The sequence below is a fragment of the Ranitomeya variabilis genome, chromosome 1 (genome assembly GCF_051348905.1).
Source record: "Ranitomeya variabilis isolate aRanVar5 chromosome 1, aRanVar5.hap1, whole genome shotgun sequence".
NCBI classification, from domain to species: domain Eukaryota; kingdom Metazoa; phylum Chordata; class Amphibia; order Anura; family Dendrobatidae; genus Ranitomeya; species Ranitomeya variabilis.
In genome coordinates, this window is record NC_135232.1 from 863,867,089 (window position 1) to 863,890,002 (window position 22,914).

Here is a 22,914-nt window from a genome sequence, read left to right on the forward strand (position 1 = left end):
ATAAAGAGATGAACTGGAATATAAGCGTTTTGCAAATAAGGGTGTGGCCTCCATTTTGTTTGAGGTGGACATTACATTTATATTGCGCTCCATGGCTGGGCATCCATTAGTCGGGATCTCAGTCCTGCTTGGCCCTTAGTCACAGTTATGTCATTTAACAAATGGTAAGGTTTTAATACTAGAAGTTAGGACCATACTCAATAGGGTCACCTTGATACTGTGGGATGGCAGTTACTTTTTTAAATCAAAATTATGTTAACAAAGTACCCTATGTTATTTTTACCCACTATTGCTGTCAAGTTATTTACTCATTTTGTTTTTATCTTAGGTTTTGTCTGTTTAGTTTTCAGTGTAAACATGCGCCTACACTTTGCATGCATACCAACTTATATTCCAGTTCATCTCTTTAGGATTTGTTTCAGGGTTTTGCACAACATGCAAATAAGTGTGTGTCCTTCCTTTTATTTGAGGTGGACATTACTTTTATGTAGCTCCCCATGGCTAGGTGTCCATTTGTTGGTATCTCGGTCCTTCTCGACCCTTATTCACATTTATGTCATTTAACATATCATAACGTTTTAACACTAGAGGCTAGGACCGTCCCGAAAAGGGTCACTTCGATGTGGTGGGATGGCATTTACGTTTCTTTGATAAAACTTATGTTACCTAAGTACCTTATATTATTTTCATGCACTTTTGCTATTTACTGCAGGGTATTTGCTCATTTTGTTTTTTATCTTAGGTTTTCTCTGTTTTATGGCCAGTGTGAACATGCGCCTATGCATTGCATGCTCATTTTGTTTTTATCTTAGGTTTTGTATGCAACATACAGTATGCATATCATACTACTCAACACAGCATTAAATGAAATACAAAATTAGATTGGAAATATGCATTATAACATATTTTAATTGCTAAATATTGAACATACAAAATAGTTGTATGCTGGGGCTATAAGCCAACATTTGTATTTGTGAAATTGATTAGTTCAAACACTAATATATCAGAAAATGAATTCTTAATCTACTGCACATCTCAGAAGTCATAAACATTTGGCTTAACTTCAGCATATGTGTGTGATGATTGTTTAGTTACTTGTTTATTTTCTGTGAAATTAGTACTTGGATTTACCATACCTCGGGTAGAAGCACTCACTATATATATCTGTACTCTGTTAGTGTTTCATCTATCTTCCAAATGAAAAAAGATGTTTTACAGAGTGCATCAAAGTAATATGAGTGAATACAGTAAGACTACAGAATATTCCGCTATGCATTAGTATTTCAGTTTACACAATCTTATCTACTGCATTCAATTCTCAAGAGTTATAATCCACATGTCATAAATGATCTATAGTATATGGATAGAAGAGACTAAAACAAGGAATTTTCATTTTACCTTACAGTCTGGAGTCCTCGGAAGAACGGAGCTGCACTAAGCCTGGCCTCACAAAGAGAAGAAATGACTTTTGAACTGCTTCTTGTATTACTACATCCACCCAACGGAAAGATCTGGCAATCATTACTTAATATTGCCCCCTAGGGGACAGTCTAAGGAACAATTCATTGAACATTTTCGCAATAATTTGTATAATTTGATCCAAAACTAAATAGAGAGGTTAAATAAGGTAATTCTGCAAATAAATTAGAAAAATGCTTAAAAATCTATTATATAATACTTGCAAACTTTCATTTCTGAATATTAGCATTTAGCAGACACAATTTAGCCCTAGATTAAATATATAGGTAGTAATACAAACTACATTTTGTAGGTTTGTTTGTAACTCAAATATGAATGTAAGTTGGAAAAAGGCCAGAAAAAAGAAAATTACTGTACTCACCTCACAGCTGACCGCTCCAATTGATCTGCTGCTCACCATCTGATGTGTGAGTGCATGTAATGCAGTGATGTGTATAGTCTTGGCTAAGAAAAATTCACAATTCCACTGTCTGCATATTACAGTATACACAGCTCTGCCATGCACACATTTAACAATATAACAATATTGCTTTTTAAGTGCCCTCTTAAAGGAACCTGTCACCCCCCCCCCCCAAGTTGTTTCAAACTAAAAGAGCCACCTTGTGCAGCAGTAATGCTGCATTCTGACAAGGTGGCTCTGTTAGTTCTGGGTGCTGTAACTAGAGAAATAATCCATTTTTTAATTTGTAAGAAATACCTGCGTGGCCGCCCTGCCTGTGAATCCCAGCCCCGCAGTGACTTATGATTTATTCACATTGGGGGCTGGGATTCACAGGCAGGGCGGCCGCACAGGTGCAGTCAGCTGGACTGCATATGAGGAAAGACGTTAAACTTTAAACTTTTGTGAAACTCCTGAGGGTTCAATGTTCTCACCACCTATCTAAATCAGTTCCCTGAGGGCTCTAGTTTTCAAATTGGTGACACTTGTTGGAGATTTTCATTGTTTAGGCATATCAGAGGCTCTCCAAAGGCAACACGGTGTAAGCCAATCGTTACAGTTAATTTTGCATTCAAAAAGTCAAATGGCACTCCTTCCCTCATGAGCTCTGCTGTGCACTCAACCGGTGTTTTTCTCCCTCATATGGAGTATCGGCATGCTCAGGAGAAATGACTCAACAAATTTTGGGGGCCATTTTTTCCTGTTACCCTTGTCAAAATAAAAAAAATTGGATCTAAAATCAATTTTTTGTGAAAAAAGTTAAATGTTATTTTTTTTAAAATGTTTTAAATTCCTGTGAAACACCTGAAGGGTTAATAAACTTCTTGGATGTGGTTTTGAGCACCATGAGGGGTGCAGTTTTTAGAATGGTGTCACTTTTGGGTATATTCTTTCATATAGGCCTCTCAAAGGGACTTCAAATGTGATGTGGTCCCTAAAAAAACAGTTTTGTAAATTTTGTTGGAAAAATGAAAAATACGCTGGTCAACTTTTAACCATTATAATATCCAAATATTTTTTTTTTTTTTACCATTATTATTCTGATGTAAAGTAGACCTGTGGGAAATGTTATTTAATAGCTATTTTGTGTGACATATCTCTGTGATTTAAGGGCATGAAAATTCAAAATTTGAAAATTGTGCAATTTTTCAAATTTTCGCCAAATTTCCATTTTTTTCACAAATAAATGCAAGTCATACCAAAGAAATTTTACCACTATCGTGAAGTACAATATGTAATGAAAAAACAATCTCAGAATCCATGGGATCCATTGAAGCATTCCAGAGTTATAATCTCATAAAGTGACAGCGGTCAGAATTGCAAAAATTGGCCCGGTCATTAATGTGCAAACCACCCTCGGGGGTAAAAGGGTTAATATGACAACTTTCATATTGTTTATGTTTTGTCCTAGACCACAGAAATGTTTGGCCACCGGTAAAAGGTTTTTTTTTATCTGTAATTGTGTTGTGATAAGACCTCATCCTTGGCAGAAACTGAGAGCAAAGATGTTGTCTCATCACCACACAATTCCAGATGAAAAAAAACATTTACCGGTGGTCAAACACTTTTGTGGTCCAGGACACAACATAAACAATATGAAAATAAGCAAAATCCTTAGAACAGAGTACATAAAATAATCCGTCAGACCCTATACCTAGTCTTGGAGGGGGCCAAAGTAATACAGGACACTCAAATAATTAATGAAAACACAAAGAAAAATAGAGCATATATAAACTTTCAGGCAGAAATATACATAATAATAAGGACTTTTAGGAAAGTAACCGGTGTCTACCAGAGGCAGAGCTTACCAGAAAGCAAAGGCCCAGACCCTGGACCGGATGGCAGAGACTCCAACACACGTTTTGCATGTTTCCATTCTGCTTTCTCAAGGGGATGCAGTGGGAATGTGTGACCATAGTATCCAAGGTGACAATCCATTTAGTTTCTCTTTGGGCAAGAAGTCTCTTATTGCTGTTCCATCTGATCCCCATATGAATGGTGTCAATATCCCTTACCATAAGTGATTTGGCATCACAATTATGATATGCCTTAAAATGGCGGGGAATAGTTTTTACATCAGAGGGATCGGCCACTATCTTGGCTGTGCAAATGTCAAGCACATGCTCGCGTACCTGCACTCGTAGTTCCCTGGAGGTGAGATCAACATATATCTTGGAGTACCCGCATGTCACATAATAAATCACATTGGTACTGCAACATGATAATGTTGAATTGTTGGGAATCGTCTGAGGAGTGGAAGGTCAAGCAGCGCAGGACATTTGCGCAGGAGAGACAGTGGTTGCAAGGGATGGAACCAGGAACAGGACCCCTTGTACCAAATGGATTGGTAACCTCAGGGATATAATGACTTTCAACCAAGAGGTCATTGAGATTTTTTGACCTCCTAGAGATTATGGATGGAAGGTTACCAACTGAGGGTCCCAGGAAAGGTTTGGCACTTAGAATGGCCCAATGTTTGGTGAGAATTCATCTCATGTTAACCCACTCATGGTTATAGATGGAGATAAACTGAATTTTGTTATCTCCATCCATATTTCTAACTTTTTTGATGGATACAGGATGCTATTGTGGGGGGTCTTCATTGCCCTCTCATAGCCACGCTTTATGCACCTGTGACTATATCCACGGGTCTCAAACCGTTTCTTGAGGTCCAAAGCCTGTGCTTCAAATCTGTTCTGGGAGGAGAAGATCTGCTTCATCCTTAGGAACTGTCTGACCGGGACAGCCCTAATTGTGTAGGGATTGTGTCATGAATCGGCATGTATAAGAGCATTAACCAAAGTTGACTTCCTGTAGATGTTTGTCTTGATGCGCCTGTTGGCATCCATCTCCAGAGATACATCCAGGAATTCAATTTTATCAAGATCAAACCTGTGAGTCAGTCTGATGTTAAATGGGTTATGGTTAAGAGATGCCATAAATTCCTCAAGCTGATGCACCATCCCATCCCACAAAAACAAAATATATCTAAGCCAGAACAGCACATGGGAGGTGGCCAGCATGTCCCCATCGCCAAAAAGGATTTCTCCTAGAAGCCTAGGAATAGATTAGCATATAAGGACACGCAGGCCACGTCCATGGACGTGCTGCGTTTCTGTAAATAAAAGTAGTCCTTGAAGACAAAAAAGTTGTGGTTAAGGACAAAGTGCATCAACTAAAGGATGAGGTCATACAAAGGGCCATCCAGGTCGGAGGTCGCCTAAGAAGAGGTGGATCGCATCCAGGCCATGTGAGTGGTCAATGCACTTGTACAGAGTTTCTATATCTGTGGTGACAAAAAATGTATTTTTGTCCACAATGACGCTGTCAACCTATGCCAGGACATGTATCACGGACATACGATGGTAACATTTCAAGAAGGGGGTTTGAGATAAAAGTCAATAAATTTACAAACATGATTACAAAGTTCCTCTATCCCTGACACGATCGGATGCCTCGGGGGTAAAGGGTGTCCTTGTGGACTTTCGGCAAGAGATAAAAGGTAGAAATTTTAGGGGACCTGACTGTTAGACCCTCTAGAACCCCCTTAGTAATTTCATTCCCCTCAAAAGCTCCGATGAGGATCTGTGGGAGTTCAACTGAGAAGGAGGACACTGGATTGTATGGTAATTTAATATAGGTATTGAGATCCCTCAATTGGCAAAAAGCTTTGTGTTCATATTTTACATTTGGCCAGACGACGATGTCCTCACCCCCTTTTCGTCTGTTTGAACATAACGTCCAAAAGTGACTGTAATTCCGTTATAGCCTGATGCTGCTTTACTGTTAGGTAGCGTCTTGAGGAAAGTTTTTAAAATCCTCAAATACAAGCCTGTTGAAAATTTCAATGGCTGGGCTGAGGGACAAGGGGGAAAACCTCATCGATTTAGGCAGTATGGAGGGTGGAAACTTACGTTAGTGTTAAACGGTTTGTTCACCAAGTAGATCCTCTGAATTGCGTAGTGCCTCCCTCCCAATGTCACTCATAGATTCCTGGGACAGATTTTTGCAGTGCAATTTTCTCAGTACAAGATTACGGGAAAAAAGGTGCAGGTCCTTCAGAGCTGAAAAATAATTAAAGGAATTAGTGGGGTAGAAGGTCAGGCCCCTACCCAAAACCTCCAATTTTGTGTCATGAGAACATGAGTCGAAAGATTCAGTACCTGAAGCGCTCCCTGGGCACCACCAGAAGCAGTCCTCCCACTAGAGGGTTTATTCTTGGGGAATTGCCTAGTAATAATCTGCTTGGCAGAAGGGTCGAGAGAGGTTTGCTCTCCATGTTGAGATGTCCGAGGTAATGGATCCTCATCACAAGATATATCAGATTTAGTAGAGGTAGATCTTGACCTAGAGTGGGAGGAGTTTCTGTACTGCTGGTGAGATCGATCATTGGGGTTACGCCATCTATAGACTCTAGATGATATTTTATCCTGGACATCTCTTTTAAATTTTTTAGATTTAGTGGCTTGAATTTCATTGGCCCATTTTTGAAGCTCTGCATCAGTATTTTCATTAAACTTTTTAAGGTCGACTCTTCACCTGTCATGTCTCTCTGCAAAATAGTTTGCAGGGCTTCAATTTCTGTTTCAAGAGACTCCAGGGAGTTTTGATTCATTGCTTTAAGCAGTTCCATAAACCCCTTTGAACAGGTGTTCGTTAATTCCTCCCATTTGTTAAATAATTGATAAATAAATTAGTACAAAGAAGGTAACTGATATTGAGAGACATAAGTGAGGAACCAACAAAGGAGAAGTGTATATCACTAACAGAAGTGATCAGATGTAAAGTGAGGGAAATAAATATTTGATCCCTTGCTGAATTTGCAAGTTTGCCCACTGACAAAGACATAAACAGTCTATAATTTTAAGGATAGGTTAATTTTAACATTGAGAGATAGAATATCAAAAGTAAAATCCAGAAAATCACATTGTATAAATTATATAAATTTATTTGCATTTTGCAGTGAGAAATAATGGTTGATAGGAGATCAAATACATAAGAGTTCTGGATCCTACAGACCAGTTAGACACTCCTAAAAAAAACTCGCTACCTGCATTTAAGTTAGCTGTCTTACATGGTCCCCTTTATAAAAGACTCCTGTCCACAGACTCAATTAAGCAGTCAGACTCTAACCTCTACAACATGGGCAAGACCAAAGAGCTTTTTAAGGATGTCAGGGACAAGATCACAGAATCACAGACCTGTACAAAGCTAGAATGGGTTACAAAACCATAAGTAAGATGCTGGGTGAGAAGGAGACAACTGTTGGTGCAATAGTAAGAAAATGGAAGAGATGCAAAATGACTGCCAATCTACATCGATCTGGGGCATCATGCAAATTCTCACCTCATGGGGTATCCTTGATCATGAGGAATATGAGAGATAAGCTTAAAACTACAAGGGGGAACTTGTTAATTATCTCACCAAGAAAACCATTGGTAACACCAATCCTGCAGTGCACTCAAGGTCCCCCTGCTCAAGAAGGCACATGTGTAGGCCCATCTGAAATTTGCCATTGAACACCTGGATGATTCTGTGAGTGATTAGGAGAAGGTACTATGGTCATATGAGACAAAAATTGAGGTCTTTGGCATTAACTCAACTCGCCGTGTTTGGAGGAAGAGAAATGCTGCCTATGACCCAAACAACACCGTCCCCACTGTCAAGCCTGGAGGTGGAAACATTATGTTTTGGAGGTGTTTCTCTGCTAAGGGCACAGGGCTACTTCAGTGCATCAATGGGAGAATGGATGGAGCAAAGTACCGTAAAATCCTGAGTGACAACCTCCTTTCTCTGCCACGACATTAAAAATGGGTCATGGCTGGGTCTTCCAGCAAGACAATGACCCAAAACATACAGCCAAGGCAACAATGAAGTGGCTCAAAAAGAAGCACATTAAGGTCATGGAGTTGTCTAGCCAGTCTACAAACTTTAATCACATAGAAAACTTATGGAGGGAGTTGAAGCTCCGAGTTGCCAAGCGACAGCCTCAAAATCTTATAGATTATCTGCAAAGAGGAGTGGATCAAAATACCTCCTGAGTCCTGACATGTGCACAAACTTCATCATCAACTACAAAAAACATCTGACTGCTGTGCTTGCCAACAGGGTTTTGGCACAAAGTATTAAGTCTTGTTTGTCAGGGGATCAAATACTTATTTCTCACTGCAAAATGCAAATACATTTATGTAATTTATACAATGTGATTTTCTTGATTTTATTTTTGATATCCTATCTCTCAATGTTAAAATTAACTTAGCCTTAACATTATAGACTGTACATGTCTTTGTCAGTGGGCAAACTTACAAAATCAGCAAGGGATCAAATACTTATTTCCTCCACTGTAGTCCCATTTTAGTGATGTTTCCTTTGTTTCCTGGCCTGTCAGTCTTCGTCTCCTTTCTGCTCAACTTGTCCTAAAACCAAGATCAAAATAAGCACAGAAAAATGCCATGGCCGAGAAAGGCAAGAGCCCTGCTCCCTACATAAATGCATATATGCAACAAAGTATATGAGCTAGTGTAATGCTCCTACAATATACCAACACCAAATAACATGGAGTACAGAAAACACCAAAAAGGTAAAAATAAAAACCAAAATAGTTTATTCAATCAAATACACATACAAAAAATGCTAGCCAAATAATAGGGCTATAAACAGGAGAGGGGAGTAAGTATAGGGAACCTGCTGGTACAGCAGGAGGAGCGACAAGTGATACAGGTAAAGTAGCCAAGGGTGAGTATAGCAAACCCTAATCAAACGGGTAAATATGGGGTCATGAAACCCTAATAGGTGCAAAGTAAAGGTGCTATAAATAGATACCATAGACACTGCCTAATAAGGCAAGTCCCCAAGAACCCCACATATCCCAAAGGTTATATCCTCACCTCGCCCCCTAACTGTCGGAGTCCCACAAGGTTCAGTCCTAGGGCCCCTGCTCTTCTCCATTTACACCTTTGGCCTGGGACAGCTCATAGAATCTCATGGCTTTCAGTATCACCTCTATGCTGATGACACACAGATCTACATCTCTGGACCAGATATCACTTCCCTACTAACAAGAATCCCTCAATGTCTGTCCACTATTTCATCCTTCTTCTCCGCTAGATTTCTGAAACTTAACATGGACAAAACAGAATTCATCATCTTTCCCCATCTCACGCGACCCCCCAATGAACCTATCCATTACAGTTAATGGCTGCCCACTCTCCCCAGTCCCACAAGCTCGCTGCCTCGGGGTAATCCTTGATGCTGATCTCTCCTTCAAACCACATATCCAAGCCCTTTCCCCGTCCTGCCGACTTCAACTCAAAAATATTTCACAAATCCGTACATTCCTCAACCAAGAATCTGCAAAAACCCTAGTCCATGCCCTCATCATCTCTCGCCTTGACTACTGCAACCTCCTGCTCTGTGGCCTCCCCTCTAACACTCTTGCACCCCTCCAATCTATTCTAAACTCTGCTGCCTGACTAATCCATCTTCTCCCCGCTATTCCCTGGCCTCTCCCCTCTGTCAATCCCTTCACTGGCTCTCCATTGCCCAGAGACTCCAGTACAAAACCCTAACCATGACGTACAAAGCCATCCACAACCTGTCTCCTCCATACATCTGTGACCTCGTCTCCCGGTACTTACCTACACGCAACCTCCGATCCTCACAAGATCTCCTTCTCTACTCCCCTCTTATCTCCTCTTCCCACAATCATATACAAGATTTCTCTCGCGTATCACCCCTACTCTGGAACCCTCTACCACAACACACCAGACTCTCGCCTACCATCGAAACCTTTAAAAAGAGCCTGAAGACTCACCTCTTAACCTGCAGTAACCACCGATCAACCAAACCGCTGCATGACCAGCTCTATCCTCGCCTACTGTATTCTCACCCATCCCTTGCAGATTGTGAGCCTTCGCGGGCAGAGTCCTCTCTCCTCCTGTACCAGTTATGACTTGTATTGTTTAAAATTATTGTACTTGTTTTTATTATGTATACCCCTCCTCACATGTAAAGCGCCATGGAATAAATGGCGCTATAACAATAAATAATAATAATAATAATAATAATAATACAACTCACCCATAATAGCCAATAGTATATAGATCCTCCCACTGCGAGCCCTTGACGCGCGTTTCACGTAGATGCTCCTTCAAGAAGGGGAATGGCGTGTGTTGTGTCCCCAAGGTTTAAATAATACAGCCCCCAATTGCCGGCATATGCGGCGCATGCGCACCGGAACCCGCACACTGGAAGTGACCCTCTCTCCCCGTGGCCGTAAGTACGATGTGCGCATGCGGGCAAAATCTTGCCCGGTGACATCAAAGGGCATGCGCACATCGTCTCGTATGATAACCGCAAGGACAGGCAGGCAGTGCGCAGATCGTAATGCGCATGCGCACTCCGGCAGCCATATTGCCGAAGACACAGGCGGCGACCATGATTGGGTGTATCAAAGAAAGATGAAGCGATGCACTGTATAACATTAGAACTGTGCAAGGAATAGAATAAAGGTGAAAGAGAATACTGTATAGAAAAAGGACAATGTGCAACCATTATGACAAGAACCTAATAAAAGGTACATAAAATGCATAGGGTGTATAAACGTACAAGAAGGAGATCCGATATATAAAAATGTGCAAATGGTATAACAAGAAACCTAGCTACAAAATGATGCATACAGCACATAATAAAGTGACAAAGTGCAATAACATAAAGTTAAACAACATTAAAACCATATCATAATATACATAAATATCAAGTCAACACCGTCACAAAACCATCCTGATAAACGCCAAGCCTGTTCGTTCAATTGGTATAGTAGAGGTAAGATGGTACTGTCACCAAAAGGCATGCGCCAACTCCCAAGATGTGTATTAAGTCCATCTCAAATGTTCAGGCATGGTAGGGTCACCAGCAGTTTTACTCATCTCATGTGGTATGGGAGAAGCGGTAATGTCATCAGAGGGCGTGCACCAACTCATGGGGCATATAAATATGCAAACACTAAAAACTAAAAGACAACACAACAATTAGAACAAAACATTTAAAAGATAGGGTGAGAGAATAATAGAAAATAACTATAGAGAACGGGAAATTTGCAGCACAGCGGACAAGGACAAAAGGGATTTCAGGGTCAAAAGTACAGGGACCAATGAGACCAGCCACTACAAAAAGGAGGCAAAGGACAACTTCTCATTCAGCCCCTTGGGGGTCATGGTATCAAGAGTGGCAATCCACCTGCACTCTCGTTGTGCAAGAATTTGATTAAGGTTCCCACCCCTAATTCCACCATGAATTTTATCAATCCCCCACACTATCAGTCCGCTGGGATCAGATCCGTGAAGGGATCTAAAATGTCTCGGTATAGTTTTTAAGGATGCCAAAGCCTGGGCGTCAACAATGTCTCTGGCAGCTCTAATATCCCACACGTGTTCACGCGTCCTGACTTTCAACTCCCTTGATGTTAAACCAATGTAAATGAGGGAGCATGGGCAGGTGGCATAATAGATTATATGAGTGGTGTTACAAGAAATGTAATCACGGATCTTAAACTCCCTATTCCCATCCGATGATTTGAAAGTGCCACATCGCAGGATATTAGGGCATGCAACACAGGACCCGCAAGGGAAACAGCCAACTCTACGAGCACCAGAATTACACAAAGTCTGGGGCTTCGTGACATAGTGGCTTTTAACAAGATAGTCTCTCAAGTTTGTCCCCCTGCGTTGTGTCATATAGGGACTTGATGGTAAATGTGCCGCAAGAGCACTATCAGTATGAACGACCGACCAATGTTTAAAAAGATCCCACGGATCTGCTCCCAGCGGCAATTTGAGGTGGAGATGAATCTAATCTCGTTTGATGCCTCTCGGGGCTTGATTTTCGGCACCAACAGATCTTCCCTTTTCATATATCTAGCTCGCCTGTATCCTCTCTTAATACAATGACGACTATATCCCCTTTCTTTAAAGCGGTCCATAAGGGTGACTGATTGCTGCTCAAAACATACCTCTGTCGAGCACACCCGCCTGTTCCTCAAGAACTGACCAACTGGGATGGCTTTAATAGTAGAGTAATTATGCGCTGAGGAGGCATGCAACTTGTCCCTAGTCCAATTATCCTATCTGACTCTAGAGACTCTCCTCCTGGTGTAACAGCTTCCTTGAAGATCACCATCCTTTTTTTTTTTCTGTGACCCGGCTGACATCTTCCTCACAGAGGAGACAGGAGTATGGCTTTCAATACCCCTTCCGGATCTCAAGCCCAAGATTGACCCGACGTCCAGACAAACCTCAGAATGTGTCCTCATGCTGTGTGGAAACTTAACCTTACAGCATTCATTCAGCTCTGCTGCATCTGCCCTTCTTGCTCCTGCTAAAGGGTGTCTTGGTCAGGTTTTACTCTCCGCTTACGTCACTGACTCTTTTAACTTGCACATGACTGAGTCCTGGACTCTGACTAACTACATGATGACCTGTAACCTGGAAACCTTTTCTATAAAACCTGGTTTAACCCGTCCCTAACTGTGGGCTAATCCCAACTGAATTAACTATCCACTCCCTAATGTAGTGCAAATTATATCTCTATCTATTATATGGTTCCCCTAGTGGACAGACCTCCCGCATTCCAAGTGATGGCCTTAGACATAACCTATAAGAAAACTGAACAAACAACACCGGCCAGAGGGATAAAACATAAAATTACTTTTATCACACCCATATAAACATTAATACATAAATCTACAAACAACATCATAACAACCCCCGTTATCACAATGTCTTCATCATCCCAGCCTTCCCCCTACAGCAGAGTGCAACGAACCAATAAACAACCCTGGCGCAACAACCTCACTTAACCCATTATCTACCAATGTCCTTTTTTGGGACGCCTAATCTTTAGCTTCTAGCAACTAAGATTTAATAATTTTTATAATTAGGTCCAATGTTTGTGCTGTGTTTGTAAAATGAATGTTTTCAAAATAGGAACTCATGTCATTGTCATTTTTAATTGAATATTGGGACGCCCTTTTCTGAAAAATCCGTACTTGTAAAAATTTTAATTTGGCAAGTAATGGGTTAAAAGCTTCTGCAAGTATCCAGGATTGTGGAGCGGCACTGGAAAAAAGCACAGTAACAAGACAACTTCACCACATTCAAACAAGCAGTTTTCACATTCGAGTCAGACCTCACCTCTTCTAAACAAGACTACTTCACAACCCTCATATCTTCTTTATCTCACAGCCCTAAACAGCTATTCAACACTTTTACTTTCATCCTCTGCCCACCACTGCCCCCTCCAACCTCCCTCACCTCTGCACATGACTTTGCCGCACATATCAAAAATAAGATCGACCAAACCAGGTGTCATGATCCAGACCGGATTTTGTTTTTTCCTCTCCTTTCCCGGTCTGGTCATGTCAGGGGTTACCTTTCACAGCCTCATTCCCATGTCAGGTCTGCTATATATCTGTGCTGCTCCCTGTATTCAGTGCCAGTTATATTTCATGCCTACGGTGTGTGTAGCTGGCTCTGGTAAGAACCAGATTTGTCATGCTGAATTTAGTCTTCTTTGCCCGTGGCTGTTCATTGCTCTCTTCCCATCCCAACTCTGTGTGTTCCTGTGTGTTTGGATTCCCCAGTACTCAACTCTGCTTTGGCTATTACCTGATTCTGTCTTTTGCCTCTGGTACTTCTGCTACAGAACGTTACTGACCTTTGGAGCTCCTCTGACACTGTGTTTGGATTTCCCTTGGTACTGCGCTACTGTCTGATATCGACCCAGCTTATCTGACTTTTCTGCTGCCATCTGGTGGTAGCCTCACTGCATTTCTGCTGGTCTGCTCTGAGCAGGTCTTTCAGCCCTCTTTCCACTCTGCTGCCATCTGGTGGAGTTTGCATTTACCTGCAGTGCTGCAGCGTGACACCAGGCAAGTTTTACTGCTCAAACACCACAAGCCTTATGTTTAACAGACCTCTGCTGTTCCCCCATAACCTTCATCCCCCGCCATCACTGAAGGACAGATTATTTATCTTCTCTCCAAATTGCACCTCACCACTTGTGCACTTGACCCCATCTCATCCTCCAGCTTCCATCCCCACCACTCCACTAAAACTGCCCTAAACAAAATAACTAACTCCTTATAGCCATAGCTAACAGACAATTCTCTATATCCCTCCTATCAGACCCGTCCTCTGCCTTTAATACAGCTTCAAAGAACTTGCTCTCTCCTAAATCTCTTCATACCTTTCTAAATGCATATTTAGTGTTTCCCACTCCCTTACTACTTCCTCATCCTACCCTATCTGTGTCAGTGTCCCTCAAGGCTCTGTCCTGTGACCCATATGCTTCTCAATTTATACCTTTGCCATGGAATAACTCATAAAGTACCATGGCTTACAGTACCACTTACATGTTGATGCCACTCAGATCTACCTCTCTGGCCCAGATATCACTTCTCTTCTGTCCAGAATCCCAGAGTGTCTATAAGCCAATTTCTCCTTCTTCTCATCATGCTTCCTAAAGCTCATTGTGGACAAAACCAAACTCATCATTCTTCCTCCATCTCACCTAACTTCCCTACTACCCAATCTATCCCAAAAAATGACAACATGCTTTCCCCTGTCCTTAAGACCGCTGCCTCAGACTAACCTTCAAATCTTCCCTATCCTTCAAACTGCACATCCAAGATCTTGCCACCTTCTGCCATATCCAACTCCAAAAAATATTTCCAGTATCTGTCTTTTCCTCAGTATGATGGTCCCTACTCACTATGATACACTCCAAAACCCCACACAGTATAACTGCCCTCACAACTCCCACACAGAATAATGGCCCTCACTATGTTGCTCTCACAGCCGATCAGTATGATTCTTTCATATACAGTACCTAACTCAGTATGAACCCACACTCCCCCACACAGTATGATAGCCCCTCAGTTTGATTACAATTGTGCATCACTCTGTTCTATGCAGTGTGAGTACTAATTCTTCGCACAGTAGGTGCAATGTAGTGACATCGACGTGCTTACAGTACACGAGTCATGGATTCTTGTAAAGAAAGTAAAAAAAGAAATGTTTTATTTCTTTGAGGGTTCTGAATAAAGCTGAGCAAGTTGGAGAAACACTTCTGCTATCAGAGAGATGGATGGGTGTAGCAAAATACCTCCAAATTTTCTGGACAAATGTAGGCGCACAACGTCTGGTAGGAACTGCAAAATTGATGAAAAGCAATTTTTCTTAATTTTTACAGTCTTAGAAATAGTGTAAGGCTCACAAGTCAGTTTTTCAAGTAGACAAGAAAGCTGTTCAGGCTGCTTGAAATAGGGGACTTTGAGCCTTGAAATGAGTTGTTTCTGAGACTTTGAAAATAAAAAAAATCATTGCATTTCATCAACATTGAGTTTTCTAGTGGAATTTTGCACTTATATTTTTTATTTTTCTTCTACCTCAAATTGGCAGACAAAGCTCAAGAGTGTGGATAATGGCTGCTGCTTTATCCAGTTTTCTGAGAGCCTACTGTGATGCTGAGTGACTTCTCATGGCTAAGTCATGAGTCAGGATTGTCAAGGAGCCCAAGATCAGAAGGCGTAGTCATGTAACGCTCCGAGGTCAGAATACCAATGAAAGAGCTGTGGGAAAAATCAGCACAAAATAGGGCCTTATCCGGTGGATATTAAAAATAATTGCTCTGATCCTATTAACCTGATATATCCAATAATAGAGCGAAAATCATTAGGGAGATGTCAGCTGCTGCAGATCCACGGGTCAACAGGTGACCATATCAAACTTTACAATGTGGATATTACCCACGCTGCTGAATAAAATTCCAGTCCAAACAAAATAAGTGAAAGATGGTGGTTTATTCTACGCCTTTCGAAGTATTCCATAACTTCCTCATCAGGAAATCACCACTTGTATGGAGAAAACAGAAGATGGTTGCTGCTTAAATAGATCAGATTTTGAAAAAAACAGTGCCAATGAAGCCACATGACAAACAATGTCAAAGTTCAAAGGGTTAACACATGGTGCAGCACATGACACATACAAAATCAGTAGGATAAAAATTTATGTTAATAAATGGACATCATCAATAATAATTTTCTATTTTACAGCTATAAAAGCAGAAGCACAATTAAAAAAGAAAAAAGAGAATAAAGAGGGAAAAAAATGTGTTTTGGCAATGCTGGAGGAGAACCCATGCTGAAAAAAACAACGCAGGAAAACCCCACAGTTTGTCTTACCTGTTGAAATAATTTCACTGATGGACAAAAAAATAGAAAGAACAACAATCAAGGAAAGTTATTTATATATAAACATGATTTTTTTTAAAAAAAGTATAAAGGAAAAACGAAAATGAATTCCTTTGCTGAAGGCCATTGTTATAATATGTTTTCATGTATTTCAGCTGAAATTTCTCATACTGCCTTGCTCTCTCTGTTACTAATAGTGTTGAGCGATACCGTCCGATACTTGAAAGTATCAGTATCGGAAAGTATCGGCCGATACCGGAAAAGTATCGGATCTAAGGCTAGTTTCACACTAGCGTTAACTGCAATACGTCGCAAATGCGTCGTTTTGCCGAAAATACGCATCCAGCAAAAGTTCTTGCTGGATACGTTTTTTCGTCATAGACTAACATTAGCGACGCATTTGCGACGCATTGCAAAACGTTGCGTCCGTTTTGCGACGCTTGGGCGTGTGGTAGCGGACCGTCGGGAGAAAAAAACGTTACATGTAACGTTTTTTGCTCCCGACGGTCCGCTTTTTCCAACCGCGCATGCGCGGCCGGAACTCCGCCCCCACCTCCCCGCACTTCCCCGCACATCACAATGGGGCAGCGGATGCGTGGGAAATTGCATCCGCTGCCCCCGTTGTGCGGCGGAGACCACGCTAGCGTCGGGAACGGCGGCCCGACGCACAGCGACGGGTTGTTCCCGACGCTAGTGTGAAAGTAGCCTAATCCGATACCGATACCCGATACCAATACAAGTCAATGGGACTCATGTATCGGACGGTATTCCTGATGGTTCCCAGGGTCTGAAGGAGAGGAAACTCTCCTTCAGGCCCTGGGAACCATATTAATGTGTAAAATAAAGAATTAAAATAAAAAATATTGCTATACTCACCTCTCCGACGCAGCCTGGACTTCAGCGAGGGAACCGGCAGCGTTGTTTGCTTAAAATTCGCGCTTTAACTTCCTTACTTGAAGTCCCGGCTTGTGATTGGTCGCGCGCCGCCCATGTGACCGCGACGCGACCAATCACAGCAAGCCGTGACGTAATTTTAGGTCCTTCAGGATTTTAAAATTACGTTCCGGCGTTGTGATTGGTTGCGTCGCGGTCACATGGGCGACGCGACCAATCACAAGCCGTGACGTCACGGGAGGCAGGAGACGCGCGCATTTTAAAATACGCGCGTCTCCTGCCTCCCGTGACGTCACGGCTTGTGATTGGTCGCGTCGCCCATGTGACCGCGACGCAACCAATCACAACGCCGGAACATAATTTTAAAATCCTGAAGGACCTAAAATTACGTCACGGCTTGCTGTGATTGGTCGCGTCGCGGTCACATGGGCGACGCGACCAATCACAAGCCGTGACGTCACGGGAGGCAGGACACGCGCACATTTTAAAATGCGCGCGTCTCCTGCCTCCCGTGACGTCACGGCTTGTGATTGGTCGCGTCGCCCATGTGACCGCGACGCAACCAATCACAACACCGGAACGTAATTTTAAAATCCTGAAGGACCTAAAATTACGTCACGGCTTGCTGTGATTGGTCGCGTCGCGGTCACATGGGCGGCGCGCGACCAATCACAAGCCGGGACTTCAAGTAAGGAAGTTAAAACGCGAATTTTAAGCAAACAACGCTGCCGGTTCCCTCGGTAAGGTGCAGGCTGCGTCGGAGAGGTGAGTATAGCAATATTTTTTATTTTAATTCTTTATTTTACACATTAATGTTGTTTCGATACCGATACCCGATACCACAAAAGTATCGGATCTCGGTATCGGAATTCCGATACAGCAAATATCGGCCGATACCCGATACTTGCGGTATCGGAATGCTCAACACTAGTTACTAATCTTATCCTGATACCGCACATCTTGTTCTTCCTAGTTAGTGCCGTCGTAGTACACACGTAGAATATAAGAATGGTAGAGTTGGAAGGGACCTCCTGGGTCATCTGATCCAACCCCTTACTCAAAGCAGGATTCACTAAATCATCCCAGACAGATGTCTGTCCAGCCTCTGTTTGAAGACTTCCATGGAAGGAGAATTCACCACATCTCGTGGCACCCTGTTCCACTCATTGATCACCCTAACTGTCAAAAAGTTTTTTCTAATATCTAATCTGTGTCTCCTCTCATTCAGTTTCATCCCATTGCTTCTAGTCTTTCCTTGTGCAAATGAGAATAAAGATGATCCTTCTACAATGTGACAGCCCTTGAGATATTTGTAGACAGCTATTAAGTCTCCTCTCAGTCTTCTTTTTTGCAAGCTAAACATTCCCAAGTCCTGCAATCGTTCCTCATAGGACATGGTTTGCAGACCAGTCACCATTCTGCAAACCAGTCAGCTCTTCTCTGAACTTGCTCCAGTTGGTTGATGTCTTCTTTAAAATGTGGTGCCCAAAACTAGACACAGTATTCCAAATGAGGTCTGACCAAAGAGGAGTAAAGGGCAATAATGACCTTGTGTGATTTAGACTGTATGCTTCTGATAATACATCCCAGAATTGCATTTGCCTTTTTTGCTGCTGCATCACACTGTTGACTCATGTTCAGTTTATGATCTATTAGTATACCCATATTTTTTTCACATGTGCTGTTGCTTAGCCCTATTCTTCCCATTCTGCATATGCGTTTTTCATTTCTATTGCCCAGATGTAGTACTTTGCATTTTTCCTTGTTAAAAACCATTCTGTTAGTTGCTGCCCACTGCTCCAGTTTAATCCACTTTATTTATATGTTTTTGAGTCCTCTTTCTTCTCTAGTATTAGCTATCCTTCCTAGCTTTGTGTCATCAGCAAATTTAATCAGTGTACCATCAATTCCTTCATTGATAAAGCTGTATTGATAAACAATACAGGGCACAGGACAGAACCCTGCGGTACCCCACTTGAGACATTCTTCCAACTGGATGTGCAGTCATTTATGACCACTCTTTAGGTCCGATCACTAAGCCAGTTATGAATCCACTTAACAGCTTCCTTGTCCATTCCATACTTAGTCATTTTTTCAATAAGGATGGTTTGAGATACTTTGTCCTTTGTCAAATGCTTTGCTGAAGTCAAGATATACTATATCTACAGCATTTCCCCGATACACCCAGTCAGTGACATGACTTATTCGTTACAAACCCATGCTGACTCTGGTTAGTCACGTGATTCTTATCCAGGTACTTACATACATGTTGTTTAATAATTTTTTCAAAGATCTTTCCTGGTATAGAAGTCAGACTCATCGGCTTATAGTTCCCTGGGTCCACTTTCTTCCCCTTTTTGAAGATAGGAACAACATTTGCTCTTCTCCAGTCTTCTGGTACTTCTCCTGTTCTCCAAGAATTTTCAAAGATTATGGAGAGTGGTTCAAAAATTTCTTCTGCTATCTCCTTCAGTACTCCGTGGTGTAATTCATCTGGACCTGGAGACTTGAATTAATTTATGTTAGCTAAGTGTTTCCTCACTAGCTTTCTTTTTATAGATATCCTGGATTCTTCTATTCCTTTAATAGGACAGTGAAGATCAGCTGATGTTACATTTCCTTTCTGAGAGAAAACAGACGCAAAATAAGAATTTAAAAGTTCGGCCTTCTCAACATCCTTTATTACCATTTCATCATTTGCATCCTGTAAAAATGCTATAGCATCTTTGACTTTTCTTTTACTTTTGACATATCCCAAAAATCATTTTTTATTGCTTTTGCCACCTCTTGCAAGCCTTAATTCATTGTCAGCTTTAGATAATCTGATTCGTGCTCTGCAGGTTCTGCAGACAGCATTATATTCTTCTTTAGATATACCTCCCTCTTTCCATTTAATAAACATTTCTTTCTTCCTTTTTAGCATGTGTTTAAGTTCTGTGTTCATCTATCCTGGTTTCAAATGCTTCATGTTCTTTCCTCTTTTTAGAATTATTAACAATTGTGCTTTGAGAATCTCATTTTTCAAGATTTCCCATCCTTCCAGGACATTTTTGTCCTTAAGGATATCCAGCCATTGGATCCCTCCAATTCTCTTTCTGAGTCCCTTAAAATCTGCCTTCCTGAAATCCAACTTTGAAGTCTGAGTCTTCACAGGTCTTCCTCCTCTAGTTATCCAAAATTCTAAAACGAGCATCAGACCTGGAAACAGGATTTTGTTGTTACCTCTATCCTCCATGCTCTTTTCTCTATTCGTCATCCTTGCTCTCTCATCTTCTCTAGACAACTTTACCTCATCATTTCTCAAGGTATTAAAAAAATTACCTATACATTTGTCCCCACACATATCCTTTTTAAAAAAAAATTCAAGCTAAGAAAACAAAAGGAAAACACTGCAATGCAGGTATGTGGAACCTGATATTGGGTAAATATACCTTAAATTATTATCACAAATTTAATGCAGAAAAAATTGTAAATATGGGTCTCACAAAACCTGTTATATATCATGATCAAAGTGCTAGTGCATAGTATAAAGTCTGATGACCCATTTAAAGGTGAAAATATATTACATTGCATTACTTTATTCAGTACATGATAATATAGAACAGTCCTTGATCAAAAAAGAGTGTATCTATATATAAATTAATCAAATTTAAACTAATGGATCCCAGGAAATAAATAGATAAATAAATGAATTAGAGGCAGATGTGTTTCCCCAGACCCTCTATAAGGTACTTACAAAGTGATTTGTGCTATATCTCAGGTGTGTCATGTTTCCTGACCCTGATGATGCTGATTCACCATGACCATCATCTATGTTGATATGTGTGGAAACATTATACGGTGATGTATTGCATTACTCCCTTAAAAGATTGTGTTAATAGAACTATAAATTTGTCTACTGCATCTGCCTCCCTGGATTATCTATGTGCACCTGGTCAGGCAAGACAGGATAGAATAGTGAGTAACCTATCTACCATTGCTTGTACAGAGATCCATCCTCACATCCTACAGTCACATCACACCTATGAACATTGGTGGCAGATTGTTATGTCACAGTAGCTTTCTAGATTGAATCTAACTTCTGCTGTTGCAAGAGCTTCAATATGTTCTATTTATGGTAAAATAAGGCTAAGTTGACATGTTGCAGAAGTGTTGTGGATTTGTGATGTGGATTCCGCATTGTAAATCCATAGCAATTTATTGTATAATACGGATAAATCAATTTTTCAAAATCAATCACATATTATGTAAAACAAATATCTGCATGAAAATAAAAGTAAGGTGTGGATTTCAAATCTGCTGCATGCTCATTCTTGTGAGGATTTTCATTGCGGTTTACACTCTATTAAAAGGTTCGTATATGAAAATATGCAAATATCAAAATATCACAGGTAGATTCTGTCTACAGTTTAGTCTCTAATCTGTGACCAAATCTGCAAGGGGAATTTTCCGCAACATGTGAGCCTGGGCAAAAGTGCAGTACATAGACTGAACAAGAATATTGGGGCAACTACACATTGCAACTACATAAGTTGATAGGAAACCTTATTCAAAATCTCAATATGGATTTGGTCCACCCTTTGCGGTTTTAAAAATTTCCATACTATTACTTCTACTAGAATTTGGAGTGTGTCTATGGGAACTTTTGGCCTTTTCATCCAGAAGAGCATTTGTGAGGTGGAGATTTGTTTTGGTGCCATTTTGGGATACAAAACATTTTTAATTGCTTTTTATTCAGAATTTCAGAAGCAGAATGAACAAAAAACAGCAATTCAGTTATTGTTTTTATATTTCTTCTTTGCGTGGTTCACTGTGTGGTAAAAATGATAAGACCAATTTGTTATTTTGGTTGGTATGATTACAGCGATACCAGAGTTATATCATATTTCTTATCCTTCATTGCTTTTACACATTAAAAGCGATATTTTACAAAAAATGAATTTGTTCTTGCATTGCCACATAATGTGTAACTTTTTTTTGCTGAATGAGCCATATTAGCACTTATTTTTTGTGGGATGGTTTGCCGTTTTCATTTATACCTTTTTTTCATATGACTTTTTGATCATTTTTTAAAATTTATTTTTCATGTGTGAGTATGTTAACCCCTTTCTGCCATATGACGTACAATGCCGTAGAGGTGATCTGGGACTTAATTCCCAGGGACGGGATAGTACCTCATGGGCGATCAGCCGCGCTCACATGGGAGCGCGCCGATCGCCGCCGGGTGTCAGCTGATTATTACAGCTGACATCCGGCACTATGTACCAGGAGCGGTCACGGACCGTTCCAGGCACATTAATCCCCGGAACACTGCGATCAAACATGATCGCAGGGTTCCAGCGGCATAGGGAAGCATCGCGCAGGGATCAGAGATCTGACACTATACAGTGATGTCCCACCCTGGGACAAAGTGAAAAAGTAAAAAAAAAAAATATTTACATGTGCAAAAAAAAAAAATTCCTAAAAAAAAAAAAGTATTGTTCCAATAAATACATTTCTTTATCTAAATAATATAAAAAACAATGAAACATATTTAGTATCACCGCATCCGTAATGACCCGACCTATAAAACAGTCCCATTAGTTAACCCCTTCAGTGAACACCGTAAAAAAAAAAAAACGAGGCAAAAAACAATGCTTTATTATCATACCGCCGAACAAAAAGTGGAATAACACGCGATCAAAAGGACTCATATAAATAAATGTGGTACCACTGAAAACATCATCTTGTCCCGCAAAAAACGAGCCACCATACAGCGTCATCAGCAAAAAAATAAAAAAGTTATAGTCCTCAGAATAAAGCGATGCAAAAATAATTATTTTTTTTATATAAAATAGTTTGTATCGTATAAAAG

At 40.8% G+C, this 22,914-nt stretch overlaps 1 protein-coding gene across 1 annotated transcript in view; it reads right to left on the reverse strand.

Moving 5' to 3' along the window:
* The window catches only part of HPGDS (hematopoietic prostaglandin D synthase), a 129,774-nt gene extending 128,247 nt beyond the window's left edge, over positions 1–1,527 (reverse strand). Inside the window, exon 1 of the mRNA XM_077277305.1 lies at positions 1,399–1,527. The gene's annotated coding sequence lies outside the window, so the exon portion shown is untranslated. The remainder of the gene's footprint in view (positions 1–1,398) is intronic.
* Between the last annotated feature and the right edge of the window lie 21,387 nt (positions 1,528–22,914).